The sequence below is a fragment of the Symphalangus syndactylus genome, chromosome 4 (assembly GCF_028878055.3).
Source record: "Symphalangus syndactylus isolate Jambi chromosome 4, NHGRI_mSymSyn1-v2.1_pri, whole genome shotgun sequence".
NCBI lineage: Eukaryota > Metazoa > Chordata > Mammalia > Primates > Hylobatidae > Symphalangus > Symphalangus syndactylus.
The window spans coordinates 153672667-153688084 of record NC_072426.2 but is presented as its reverse complement, the minus strand read 5'-3'; the positions used below and the strand labels follow the sequence as shown (position 1 = coordinate 153688084).

The following is a 15418-nucleotide window of genomic DNA, read 5'->3' as shown; positions in this document are numbered from 1 at the left end:
CCAGAAGGTGTATACTGGAAAGGAAATCAGTATATGGAGGAGATACCTTCATTCCCATATTTATTGCAGCACTGTTCACAATAACCAAGATTTGAAGTCAACCTAAGTGTTTATCAACAGAGGAATAAAGAAAGTGTGGTACAGATACACAATAGAATACTATCTAGTCATAAAAAATGAAATTCTGTCATTTGCAGCATCATAGATGGAGCTGGAGGCCATTATGTTAATAAAACAGGCACAGAAAGACAAATTTTGGAAGTTCTTACTCATATATGGGAGCTAAAAAATAAAATAATTAAACTCATGGAGACAGAGAGTAGAAGGGTGGTTACCAGAGGCTGGGAAGCGTAGCAGGGAGTATGGCAAAAAATGGTTTTGTTAATCGGTACAAAATATAGTTAGACAGAATTAATAAAATCTAGTGTTTGATAGCACAACAGAATGATGTCACTCAATAATTAAAATGTATATTAAAATAAATAAAAGAGTGAAAGTAGAATATTCCTAACACAAAGAAATGATAAATTCTTGAGTTAATGAATATCCCCAATTACCCTGATTTGATCATTGCACATTGTACGGCTGTATCAAAACATAACATGTACCTTATAAATACATACATATATCTACTATGTACCAATAATAAAAAAAACTAATACCGTGGGCAAAGAGATAACCAAGAAATAGTAACGCTTGAGATAAAGGTGGTCAGGATTTCACCTGCAAAGTATGGGTAGAGGAAAGTCAGAAAAAGGATGGAAGTGCAAGATCCAGGAAAGTCAAAAGAATGGTATGGCTCCATGGAAGGGTTTCAGGAAGGAGGAAGCAAACGACTGTTTTCAAACCTGTTGGAAAATCTATGATAATTTAATCAGGAAACACAGGATAATGCAGGATCAGTTGTTGTCCCTGATTAGACAAGTGTCAGTGGATTGATGGGGAGATAATTCAGTTTGGGGTGGATAGAGGTGTCAGTGAGAAGAGAGGAACAGGGGACAAAGAAAGTGTAGAATGTGATTTTAAGACAAGTAATAGACTGATAAACAAGGGAGAGAATTCCTTGGATAAGGCTGGGGTTATGGGGTCCAGAAAATCTGAGAGGAATTTTAACAGGAAGAAGATGGGAATGGTTGGTATGAATGTAAGTGTGTTTGCAGTTCCAGTGAACCATGAGGATACTGCCTCCAGTGGCTTCCCTTTCTTTACTAAGTGTGAGGAAAGGGCACACGGGAGAGGAGGAAAGGGCACACGGGAGAGGAGGAAATGGCCTAGCAAGGAGACAGGGTAAAAGTGGTCATATCAAAGTATGGGGAAGGAAAATGCTGGAACAGCATGATTGCAAGGAAGTGTTAATTATCCATCTGAGTTTAATAATTTACGAATTCAAAGGAAAATTGGTCAGTTGGTTTTGTGGGTTTTCTCTCTCTCTCTCTCTCTCACTCTCACTCTCATTCTCTCTGTCTCTCTCTGTCTTTAGAAACCTAAAGCTGCTTGCGTTTGAGGCATGGAGAATCTGATTTGAACCCAACAAATAAATTCTAGTTGCAATCTTGGCATTTCTCTTAACTTTTCCAAATATGTTTGCTCTTTTATGCCTACCTGTTGCCATTTGCAGATTTGTTATTTTCTCATTTCTTCTGTGCCTTTTTTTAACCTGTGCATTTTTTAAACTTGAAACTTACATCTCAATGAATTCACAGTCACAGGTTAAAAAAAAATCGGTATGTATGAATATGCCGGCGCCAATTATATAGGACTCACATGTATTTGTATATGTGTATACATAAATATATATGTATTAGAAAGCTCTAAAATTAAACAACTGGGTGTGTGTGCGTGTGTGTGTGTATTATCCCTCCATTTACAATCTTTCAGTGGCTTCTGGCTGCCTTCAGGATGAGGTTCAAACCTCACATCTTGCATAAAAGTCTTTTGTGTCTTCTAGCTATAACATTTTTCACCCTGATAATTCTTCATACAATACAGAAAATGAATATTCCTGTCCATTTTTATCCTATCATCTTCAGATTATCACTTTAAATTTATTTTTCACTTTATATGTTTATCTATCTAGCTATATCTATAAGAAAGGCTTCAATAACTAGAATATTTTTTTAACCTTAAACTGGATATTTCCTCATGCCACTGGTCATTCTTCTAAACACTATATTTAAAGTCTGTTTAGAGTTAACTCCCACAAAATTATGATGATTAATAAATTTCATGATATACTAATTTAGGGACATAGCTAGAGAGACAGATAAAGATATAGATAGAACTTCTAACTATTCACGTTTGTAGATAATGCTGTGACATGTATCCTTTCATATGAAAGTCTTTTTTGGTTTTTTTGAGACAGAGTCTCATTCTGTTGCTCAGGCTGGAGTGCATTGGTACAGTTATGGCTAACTGCAACCTCGAACTCCTGGGCTTAGGCGATCCTCCTGCCTCAGCCTCCTGAGTAGCTGGGAGTACAGGTGTGTGCCATCACACCCAGCTAATTTAAAAAGAAATTATATAGAGTTGGGGTCTTGCTATGTTGCCCAGGCTCCTCCTGCCTCAACCTCCCAAAGCACTGGGATTACAGGTGTGAGACATTGCAGCTGGCCTTACATGAAAGTTTTAATCCATCTCTGATTACTTCCTAGAACTTGAATGACTTGGCTAAAAGATGAGGACCTCAAACATATTGATAAATTACCATTTGAAGATGTTATACTAGGCAATGCTTCCATGAAAAATGTATGAGATTGAGTTTTTGTTTCACCACACCACTATCATCCCATGTTAATATTATTTTAAATACTTGTTACTAATTTATTAGGAAAAATGACAAACACTACCCATCATACACCTATAACTTCATTTATCTATTTTCCTGACTAAGAACTGTGGGGAGTTCAAGGAGGGCACCTGGTATGTCTTATTTACTGTTGTATGATTCCACATGCCTGGATCAAAACTCACAGTAAATGTTTAATATTTGACTGAATCAACAAACTCTTTTCCAGAGTCCAAGATCTGTATGTCTAATTGCCTGCCATCTGTCTCCATCTGAAGAACCCATAGAAATCGCAAACTCAGCATCTTATAAATTAAGCTTATGTAACTTCCTCGACTTGATTAGCTCCCCAACCACTCTGAGTTACCCAAGTTTGAAGAGTTCAGTCATGTTTGGGTTTTCTTTCTATCTCAGAATCTGTACTGAATAAGCCACAAACTTGAGTATTCTCGAGTACCTTTCCATTGTCTCTCCTAAATACTTTTAGTCCCTTAGTTCTGGTTTTAATTTTTTTTTTCACTTGAGCCATAGCAATGGCCTCCTACAAGGGAATTCCACCGCAGACTTCTCCTTCTAAACTGCCCCATTAGCTACACCATTGGCTGTTTCTCAGCAGCAATAGAATTGATATTTTGAGCAGATAATTATTGTAGTCCTGTCCTGTTCACTTAGCAGCATCCCTGGTTTCTCCTTACTACAGGCCAGCAGTACATCTTCCACTGACAGCAAACATGTCTCTAGCCATTACCAAATGAACCCCAAGGGGCAAAATCACTGTCCACTCCCCACACTTTTTCAGAACCAGGGATCTACGCTGTGGTTTCAAATCCTCTCAAGCCTCTTCATTTCCTGGAGGCTAACATGCAGATTTCTTATTATGACGTTCTGGCTCCATGAACTCTGATCCCAACTCACATTTTCCAGCTTCATTATTTGCTGGCTTGCACACTGCATTTCTCTTCTATCTTTCCTCTCAAATTAAATAGAACACCCTGTTTCTGAAGCATACTATGTGCTCTCTTTTTATTCACTTCTTTGCACTAAAAGTCTCTCCCTCTCTTATTTACATGAAAAACTCCTATCCCTTCTTCAAGAGTCATCTCGTGTGTCATCATTTCTACAATTCTTTTCCTGATTCCAGCATGCTTCAAAAAAATAGCTCTCTTACAGTACTAGTACATTGTTCTATTCATTATTATTTCTATGTTGGTCACTCCTTGAGAGCAAGAATTGCCTCCCGTTGATCTCTGTACACCCAATTCTGAGCATAATAATTAGTCAGTCCATGGTGAGCATTCAATAAATGATTAATGAGTTCAAATATACTACTGATTGTTTTAGGTGAGCCCACATTCATACCCCAGCATAGCTAAAGCACAGGCTTTCACTTTTTCAGTGAACGGCTCCAAGTTTTGGTATAACCTAAGCATGTCTCTCTCAATATTGACACAACATTCCTTGCACATTCAAAATTATTGTTACGCACTGTATGTCTCTGTACTTTTCCGATGCAGTCCTTGCATTATATTGTATGCCAAGTAAATATATAGGCCAGGCACGTTGGCTCACGCCTGTATTCCCAGCAATTTGGGAGGCCGAGGTGGGCAGATCACTTGAGGTCAGGGGTTCGAGAGCAGCCTGGCCAACATGTTGAAACCCTGTCTGTACTAAAAATACCGTCTGTATCCAGATGTCGTGGCAGGCGCCTGTAATCCCAGCTACTCAGAAGGCTGAGACATGAGAATTGCTTGAACCTGGGAGGCGGAGGTTGCAATGAGCCAAGATCACGCCACTGCACTCCAGCCTGGACGACGAAGTGAGACTCCACCTCAATAAATAAATAAATATACAGATAATTGTATTTAAAATTAAATTGCAATTGAAATTATACACATGTACAATTTTATATATCGTACATTACACAATTTGTATTTGTACATTGTACATATGCATTATAAAACAATATACATACAATGAATATATACCATGAATATTTACAATGTTCATTAATATAAAGCATGTATCATATACAATAAAGTCACTTTATTTCTATACAAAATATATGATTCTCACTAATCTCTGACTCTGGCTATAATGCCTCTGAATTTCCCCCCTCTAGAGCCCGGAAAATCGAGAGCTGAGTAAAATTTCATTTTTGATTGAGTACGTGTAAGCTGAGCACTTAGCTAGCTCATTTCCTTCTATTTAACTGCAAGAGACAATTTAAGAGGAAAGTGGGAAATGGATATAGCCCTAGAAGCTCTGAAATATATTCTTACTGATGATTCACAAAGAGTAGAAGGAATAATGATGAAGTGCCTCTAAAGCATACTGATGGGTTTCCTTGAAAAGCAAAGGAGATTGTTAGGAGCAGTGGGTTGGAGAAACATATATTAACTATGGTTTCGTGGGAAAAGCCATAAGCCATTATCTGAGTTTGTGCGGAGGTCAACGTTGTAACACTGGTGAGGTCATCCTTGAAGCATTTTTTTTTTCCCTCACATATCACTATCTATTAGCATGCACATTTTAGGGCAGTAGTTTAAAATACTCAATAAATATTAATAATTTATTAAATTGGCTATAGGAGGGAAGTGAGAAATGCTGTTATTTGCACATGATCAATAGAGGGGTACAAGAAGATATTAAATGACTTGATCATTATAGTCAAACCAAAAAATAGGATTTATGTTTGATTAGACAAGATTCAACGATGAGCTATCTGTAGAACTCAGCGATTGGCCTTTAAGTATTCTAACCTGGTTAGACATAACAGAAGATACACATATACTGTCTAAGTACAATAAAATTATTTTAAAAACAAGCATTTGGATGTCAAGAATGTTCTGTTTTCCTAGTAATCCCCCCATACAGAGTTCTCTGTGTTGAGGATTTTCAATCCAGATCCTTAGATAAGGAGAGAACACAGTGTCACTCAACACTGGCTCTTATACAGAATCAACAAATCCAAGGCATTATTATTTTCTCTGGTAACAAAGAAAACACAGCTTTATTTCATTGATTAAAATGACTCAGATGGAGAAACTCCAGAAAATAGTCTGTTCCTACAGAGGAAAAGGAAACATGTTAGGAGTGAAAGTCTGAGATTTAGCTCAACTGTTGGCTTAGTTCCTGATTAAGGAGTCACCTTGGATCATCATTTTGGGAAATCATAGTCATTATACACCTCACTCCTCTAGGTTCTCAAATTTGAGGTTAAACCCAAAAGTTTTGTAAAGCATGAAAATAATTTTCACAAAGGAAAGAAAATTTATGTATGTTTTTAAATGCCAAAACCTAGAAAGAAATGAAGCTATTAAATTTTCCTCACTCCTCAACCTTAAATTGTGATTGTTTAGATGGTACATAGTGTTCTTCAGAATGGGAAAGGGAGAATTGAACTAGATGGCTTGAAAACACTAAATATAGCATAAAATATGAATTTTGCAGAAAGTATATTCACCTCCTTCCAATGACAGAAAAGGTAAAAATCAGAAGTGTGAAAAATTTGACATGTATAACTGTGAAAGAACCGTGGAGCCTCTTTAATTCAAAATGCACATTATATTTGGAATTACTTACAGGTAATGAAAAAAATGGAAACGATAGAAACAGAAATGATGATATCATTTCAGAGTTTAACAGTGGAAAAAGAATATTAAAAGAAGTCAACTTCCATGGGCCAAATCACAATTTCTCATTCACTGTAATTGCAAATATTGGTTCCTGAATGCAGCAGAATGCAAATAGGAGCGAGCAGCACCATGACAATGCAATAGGCAAAGAAAGAAAGGCAATATATTTAAATAAAATTGCATGCATGTGTCCATTTGCATTGTAATTGAAATGGTAATTTGAAGGCTAAGCACAAAATTATCCTAGGTATAGAATATATACTGAGAAATTTACAGTTCTGGTTGTAAGTTGACAGGCTTTTGAAATGGTTAGTGTGAAAAGATGGACTATCCATATATATAGAAGAAAAATGGCATGTAGAAAGGGAACATTATTATTTCACTTATCTCTGTAGTTATTTTCCTAATTATTTTATTGTTAATGGGAGTAAAATTTCATTTTTATTTTTCATTCTTTAAAATCTTTAGCCTTTAAAAAGGATAAAATCTGCCTTCTCTTTCTAATTCTCAAATTGACCGTCTATGTTTTTCTTATATTGTAGAATTAAGATTAAGAATACCTTACCAATAAAGTTCAAGCAAAGATTGCTGAATATAGAAGAGTAATTGACAGTCCTTCACAACAGAAGAAAAGGGGACTTTTCAGTTTGTCTAGTACCTTGAAAAGAGACATACAAGTACAAATATCAAGCATAATTTTACTATTTTACAAACCCACCACATGTGATTTTTCTTCTCCATTGAGAATAAGAAAACAAAAGTTAGTGGTAAATATGTAATCATATCTACATTTTATACATGGGAGTTCAAGGAACAAAGTACATGAGAAAACTCCAGAGCCCACTGTCTTATTTTCTCAAAGTCCATCATTCTGAGCCATTCAAGTGCACTGGGCACTTGGATTTATTCCTTAAATGAATTGTAGGCAGAATTCAGTCCTCATGTCTTGACGTAGCATTCCAAATGAAGGAAAACATTGAAGAGCCTATATGCTTTGTCCCCACCAAAAAACAAGCCACCACCTAGGATAGCTCCAAGCTTTCCTCTAGCAGCAGAATTTTCCGAGTAACAATGTATTAAGCACCCACATTACTAGGCATTTTATTTGTATTATATCATGTGTAAGAATTATATAAATGAAGTAATTACCCCATTCTATGCATGGTAATGAGGCCAAGGCTCCCTGAGGTTTGTTAGATAGCACCAGATCACACAGGTCATTCAACTAAGCACTGGCAGTAGGATTAAAAGGGCAAGACTGGGGCTGGGCATAGTGGCCACGCCCTTAATCCCAGCAGTTTGGGAGACTGAGGCGGGAGGATCATCTGAGGTCAGAAGTTTGAGACCAGCCTGGCCAACAAGGCAAAACCCTGTCTCTACTAAAAATACAAAAATTAGCTGGGCGTGGTGGCGGGTGCATGTAATCACAGCTACTCGGGAGGCTGAGGCAGGAGAATCGCTTGAACCCAAGAGGCTGAGGTTGCAGAGAGCTGAGATCGTGCCACTGCACTCCAGCTTGGGCAACAAGAGCAAAACTCTGTCTTAATGAAAAAGAAAACAAGGCCAAGACTGTCTGGTTCTGAAGCATACCATTTCCGAAGCATTAACCACTTGACCTCCTTTTGCCAATATATTACGTTTTAGCCTCAATTATGAAGGCTCCACCTAAGTTGATGGGATGTCACCCCTGTAATTACCTCTGCGTGCTTTCAGGCTCAGGCTTAGTCACATTTCGCTATATTTTTGAAGCCACACCTGCAAGATCATGTCACCACACTTTATTTTCCTCCACACACACATTTCCAATGGCTATTAAAGTTTATAAGAGTTTCCCTAGCCTAGTGTGGAGTGTGTGTATAAGCAGCTATATTCCCACCAACAAAACACCAAAATAAACGGAGGTTATAACACTTCCTCTTGCTTATGGGATTCCTGACTCACAAGGTCCAGTGCATATCTTGACCCATTTCCCATTGACATTCATGCTCACAGTTGGTGACACTCATTTTCAGGAATAACACCAGTTATGTTTCTGATTCAACACACTATTTTCAGTATTTCAGTGCACAGATTCAATGTTTATCTTTCCAGATTCTAAACAAAATTTTTTTGGATTGTGATTTTTTCTTTTGGTACTAGAAATGTATCTGTGGAATAATTTGTGTAATGTCCTAGGCAACTAGACCTCTCACCCAGGGCCTGTCTCCCTGTATGCAACACTTAGAGAATATATTCATGCTTAGTTTCGTCTGGCCACATAATATTACTTCCCCTCCTTAAATATTATGAATTGACTAATAATCAATGAAAGAAAATTACTGTATCCAATTAGAGTTTTCACAAAATATATACCTTTTTCTTCTTTAAAACTGTAGTGATTCTGGAAGTTAAAAAAAAAAAAAGCAATGAGTTGAAATATTTAATCCAACATTCTGGGCAAATATGATTTCTGAGGGATAAGGAGGTACATGTCTTCATTTATTCTACTCACACAAATTAACAACTTACTATTCTTATCTGATATTTTGTTGTCATGTATAGCAGTTAAATTTTTTTATGTTGCAAATGACTGACATTTACTGAATTTAATTCAGATTCATTTATATTGAAAAACATAATTTATGACATTAAGTAACTGAATAGTGTAGGCTTATGCTGGTCTTAAGCATGGCTTGATCCAAGGCTCAAATGATGGTGCCAGTATACATCTTTCATCTTTGTGTCTTATGTGACATACACTGGCTAACTCTTCATCAAGCCGTTTCATGTTTCTCCTAAATACACAACTAGATTACGTTATATAATCTCCCTTACATTTAATGTGGCCATGTACTGGCTCTAGCTAATAAAATGTATGTGAAAATGATGCACGCAACTTGTAGGCAGGCCCATTAAGATCCCTCAAGCACTATTGCCCAAACACTCTTTTTCTCCATCTGTTAACTGAATACTGGTCTTGGAATACGGATGCTGAATACAGACCCTTCATCAAGTCAGCTTCATCGAGCCAAGCACCAACACAAACGCCCCCACTATCTGGAATTTCTGAGTGAAAAATGAATTTCTATTACATTAAACTCCAAATATTTTGAGTTTATCTGTAGTAGTAAGTAGCACTAGCTTAATCTAGTTGATGTTTCCTGCATTCTTGGAAAGCTCTCTCTTTGTGGTCATAAGACATCTGTTACTATTTCCTTTACAGGTGTATCTTCCGCCAGCCATCACACAGAATTCATGAACTTCACTCTGATTAGGCCAATGCAGGTAGTATGTCTACTCTTGAGTTAATCATTGCTCATTAACTGAGTCTCTTCCCTAGGCCCTACCCTAGGGCTGGGAGCAATCAGCTTCTAAGCACATATGTCTGTTGGGGAGGAGCACAGACAGAAGTGAAGCTATTCAAACCAAATAGTAGTTGTGTGGCATTGAATGATAGGAAATGGAATCTGGGAGGCCACATTCAGCAAATGTTTGCTACCCTAGAGAGACAAAGATATGAAAGCCCAAGTTTTATCTGTTATCTTTAGTGCACAATATATAAGTTTTTAGTAATTGTGAGAGCAAAATTCAAATAGAGACCACATCTGAAAAATTCCTTAGCCAACAATAGCAACTAGGCCTTAAAAATAGCCTTAACCTTGCTTACACTGCAAACATGGTTGAAACTTAATTTGGGTCATTTCTGGTAAGTGCTTGTGTTAGAGAAAAGCAAAACTTAACCCCAATCAATGAAAAGCAGCCAAGAAACATCTGAATAACAAACATCTGAGTGCCTGTAATCTCAACACTTTCGGAGGCAGAGGTGGGCAGATCACCAGTTCAGGAGATCGAGACCATCCTGTCTAACACATCTCCATCTCTACTAAAAATACAAAAAAATTAGCTGGGCGTGGTGGCGGGTGCCTGTAGTCCTAGCTACTTGGGAGGCTGAGGCAGGAGAATTGCCTGAACCCAGGAGGCAGAGCTTGCAATGAGCTGAGATCATGCCACTAAACTCCAGCCTGGTCGACAGAGCAAGAATTCATCTCAAAAAAAAAAAAAAAAAAAAAAAATCATTTTGCCTCAGGTTTTTCTTTTTTTCTTTTTTTAGCAGCATAAAAATTTTACTTAGGAATATGGAGATAATTAAGAAAATGCAAAAGAATTTGAATGTTTTTCCCATGAGAAATACACCCTCCATTTATTTCAATATTTGCAGTCATCATAATCTTCATTCTTGATGTTCCTTGGGGAAAATTCATCCACTTCATTCTAATATTCCACCAATTTCTTTGTAAAATTAAAATATAATTTTATAATTATAATTTATGGGGTACATGTGCTGTTGTGATAGCTGCATACATAACAGCATGGTATTGGTATAAAAATACACACATACAAGAAAAATGTTTTAACATACAAATCTAGGATGTGTCCCAACTAGTTTCTAAAAAATCATATGGTCCAATGGAGTTCTGAAATAAACAAGTTTTGCGAAATTTTATTTACTTTCATCTTTTCGGCCTGGAGTAAAACATCATATATTTTCAAAAGTCTACTTCTAATAATGTTTTATGTATGTATGTATGTATGTATTTATTTATTTATTTATTTTTACTTCAAATGACGGAGCAGGTGTTGAGAGTGTGAAAAATCCTTTCTCTAGCTATCCCTATGCTCTGCTTCCTCACATTCTTCAGTTTCCAGCTCAAATGTCAACCTATTAACAAGCCCTCAAGACCTTCTTTTAAAAAGTCTCCCAAGGACTCGACATCTCCCTAACACAATTTGATTCTTCTCCAAAGTGTATTTCATCATCTGACATATGCTATCTTAATGTATAGATTAGAGCTTCTCGCTAGGATGTAAGTTACATGAGGGCAGGGACTTAATTTATCTTGTTTATTTCTACGTATCTGGCAATGCTAATCATATAACACATGATCAAGATTTTCTGATGTGGTGTTAAGTTGGTTCCTCATTTATTTACATGCATCCTATACACGTACCTATTTACAAAGTTCTAAGTATTTTATTATTCCTATAGTAACAATATGATTGATACTATTTACAAATAGTATTAATACCAGCATGCTTAATACATTTTCAAAAAATATTTGACTAAGAATATCAGTACAAGCTACACATTAGTCACTATAAAACACTTCTTTAAACAGTAACATAATTTATGGAGATATTTCATTTCTTAAACTCTGATTTGTCTTCTTCTAAATATTTTGCAGTGTTATGAAGCAAAAGATTGGAATGTATTTAAAATAGTGCCAGCTTATCTTTAAAGAGTACTTCATAAAGACTATAATTTCAGGGATCATATCTATAGTTTGTTACTAGAGAAGTTTTTCTGAACGTGTAGAGCACCAAAAAAAAAAAAAAAAAAAAAAAACCAAGAGTATTTCATGGTAAGTACTAAATAGATAGATAGCTTCTTTTCTTGCAAGTTGACAAGAGCAGAATTGAAGGAAGAAAAGAAAGAAGGAAAGAGTAAAGAAAAAAAGTGAATTAGAAGAGAAAAAATATACATACAAACACACACCATCAAAAAGAGAGGCAATGAGTACATATGTTTGTATTGGTCTTGATTCATGGTTCCCAATTGAGGGTAAATTTCTCCTCTACCCAGGAAACAGCTGGCAACATCTGGTGACATGTTTGGTCGTCATTACTTACAGGAGGATCTACTCTGATACCAGTATCTAGTGGATAGAATCCAGGGACGCTACTAACATATTAAAATGCCGAAGACAGTTCCTGCTCATAACAAAAACTACCCAGCCCAAAATGTCAATACTGCCAAGATGAAGAAACCTTGGTTTTGATCCTGGCTAGTTTGTAGAAACAAGTTCTTGCTATGTTGACCAGGCTGGTCTCAAACTCCTTGGCCTTAAGCAAACCTTACAAGCATGAGCCACTATGCCGGGCTAGAATTTTAAAAATAAAACAAAACAATGTCTCCATGAGAATTGAATAACCTAAGCTAACTCTCACATGGATTTGGGACTCAAATTCATACAAACCATATGGATCCAAAGTGTTCAAATAAATTTTTCTCTAAGTTAGTTATGTGATAGTAATTAAGAAAGTGGCAGATTCAAAGTTTCTCTTGAAAAAGATAACATCAAATCTAACCTCAAATAGTTCTCTTTAGAAAGGTCTAATGAATATGAGCTCACCACAAAGCTAGTGCAAAATTCAGAAAAAGCAAAATATCACATTCAAGAACTGTTGGGAAAACAATAATTCATCAGAAAACCAGAAACAGACCCATAAATACTTCATATACTGTAATGAAGGCTACAGAATATAAAATTGTATTTTCAGTGTTTTAAAAACTAAAACGGAAAATAAATATTTCATGTCTTAAAACAAATAGAGGATCTAGAAATAAAAAATATAACGACATGAAATATAGGTCTCAGTGAATTGGCTGAAAACATGAGATTCGATATATCTGAGAAGAGAATCAACAAACTAATGACTGATCTGAAAAAAATTAATTGTAGGAATAAAATATAAATACATGAAAATATGAAAGTGTTAAGAGAACTGGAAAAAACATGCTCAAGTGTAGTATGTACGTGTGTGTGTGTGTGTGTATGTGTGTATACACTATGAAAATAATGATTTTGGATTTTCAAAAACAATTACAAAGTATACAATTTTATATTCAGAAAGCATGCTAATTCCAAGCAGTAAACAAAAATAAATAATCACTTGGATGCAACCAAAATTAAAGAGAAGGACTTAATAGCAACCATAAAGATAAGACATATGACCCCTAGTGACATGGCCATGACTTGTCTACAGCAATAATGAAGGTAGGAAAACATCGAAATCATGTATTTAAAAATATTTAAAACTGAATTGGTTTTAAAGTATTTACAACATTTTTAAAGCATATACCTAAAATATTGGGGAAACATCTATTAAGTTAGACTATATACCATGATATCTTTGAAAAATGACGGTGAAAGAGAAATTTTGGGGCAAAAAGCAGGAGAGGCTATATCAGCAACTAATTTGCCCTAGTGGAATTTGGAAAGAATGTCTGCAAGAGAAGAAATATTTACGATCAAAGGAAATTGGTGAGAAGAAAAAAGGAGAAACTGAAAGCAGGAGGGTAAAAATAAATACAAATGGATAATGACCAAATTAACAAATGGAAATTAAATATCCATAACAATACCAACAAGCCAAAAACATGATATATAAGGATTAAAAGCAAAAAGATAAAAACATACCAAAAGAAAGCTTTGTGGATACTAATTTCAGACAAAGGCAACTATGTGGCATAAAAAAAAAAAACCTAGATACAAAGAGTATCAGTAGATACTTAATGATGAAACGTTTAATGCGCTGAGATATATTGGACATATGCATCTAATTTCATGTTTTGAACACTTATAAGCCAAAAATTGAGAGACCTTCGGGAGAAATTTACCATCATTACTCCAGTAGATTCTAAAACAAGTAACTCAATAATTGATAAGTCAATCAAAACAAAAAAAGTCAGTAATGCTATAGATAATTTCAAAGGCAATAAGCTTCCTTTTATATCACTTACAGAACATTGTCCCCAACAACTGAAGGGCATGTATTTCTTTCAAGCACACAAAAAATTTTTATTAAAATAGTCCCCATCCTCACCCATAAAGCAACTCTCAATAAATTTCCAAAAAAAGATATTATTTAGATATGGTTTTGTTGTTCTGCTAAGTTAGAAATAAATTACAAAAAATGACATTAAAAACATATGCATTAGAAAATTTAAAAATACATTTTAAAACAACCCAAGTCAAAATTATAATTGGAAATTAGGATACAAAACACTGAACACTGTGTGGCAACCGAAACATATAGTAACCACTAAAGTGCTTTGTAAACGAAAACTGACACTAAATGCTTCTCTTAGAAAAGAAAATGGCTTGAAAATTAATGATCTAAGAAGTTGTTTTATGAAACTACAGAAAAAAACACTAAAATAAATGCCCCAAGATGAGGAGGTAGATAATAAAGATGATAATTATAACTTCTGGAATTAAAAACACATATATATGTGAGATTTTTAACTAAGTCAAAGGCTAATTCTTTGAAAATATTGATAAAATTGACAAATCTCTAGTAATATTAATCAAAGGCAAAAAAATAAAAAGGGAATTTGCCTATATTTATAGATGTAAACATTTAAAAATAAAGCCAGAATAATTTATGAGCAACTGTATGCCAATGAAATCTTAGGCAAAATGAATGAACCTGTAGAAAAATAAACTTAATACAACAGACTCAAGGCAGAGTGAAAGACCAGATTGTTCTAAAACATTTAATAAATTGTTTTAAAGTTTCAAGTGGCACAGGATTTAACAGTCCAAAGTTGTCTTAGTAAGGTTAGAAATGCATGTATCACACATCCTAGAAATTCCATTCCTTTGCTGATATCCTAAAGTAACTTTTATATACACACATCAAATTCATAGCAGCAGCCAAAAGTACTGTGAAAAAATATATGTAAACAGGTAAATTAATTAAAAAAAAACTCTTGGAATGATATAATGAAACAATGGATACCAATGAATGTTAGCTGACGAATCAACATAAATTGTCACATAAATAGGTTAAAATAAAAGCAAGTAAAGATGTATAACACTTATATAATAAAAAAATATACCAGCTATATTCTGATAAATAACTACATATGTGCTAAAACCACAGATAAAATTAAGTTAATTAGTAATCATATATTTTATGGTACCTCATACGGGATGTTGAGTCAAGTTTAGCCCAAAGCAACCTCTTTACACATTTAAGTTTGTCCTGTAGGTTTATCTGTACATCCTGAACTGTAGCAAGTGGAGATGTCAACAGACCCTAGCCTACACTTGTGCCAATCACCGAGTTTCAGCCAATCAAATGTAGCCAATTCTTAATAAGGTAAACGTGGAGCTGTAACCAATCTGGGTATTTCAGTACCTCACTTCTGTTTTCTGTAGGCTACTTTCCTTTT

The 15418-nt window shown here is 35.2% G+C and overlaps 1 protein-coding gene across 1 annotated transcript in view; it reads right to left on the bottom strand.

Annotated features, from left to right (window-relative positions):
* The window catches only part of TENM3 (teneurin transmembrane protein 3), a 2305387-nt gene extending 2290129 nt beyond the window's left edge, over positions 1–15258 (bottom strand). The window contains exon 1 of the mRNA XM_055276480.2: positions 15167–15258. The gene's annotated coding sequence lies outside the window, so the exon portion shown is untranslated. The remainder of the gene's footprint in view (positions 1–15166) is intronic.
* Positions 15259–15418: the final 160 nt, after the last annotated feature.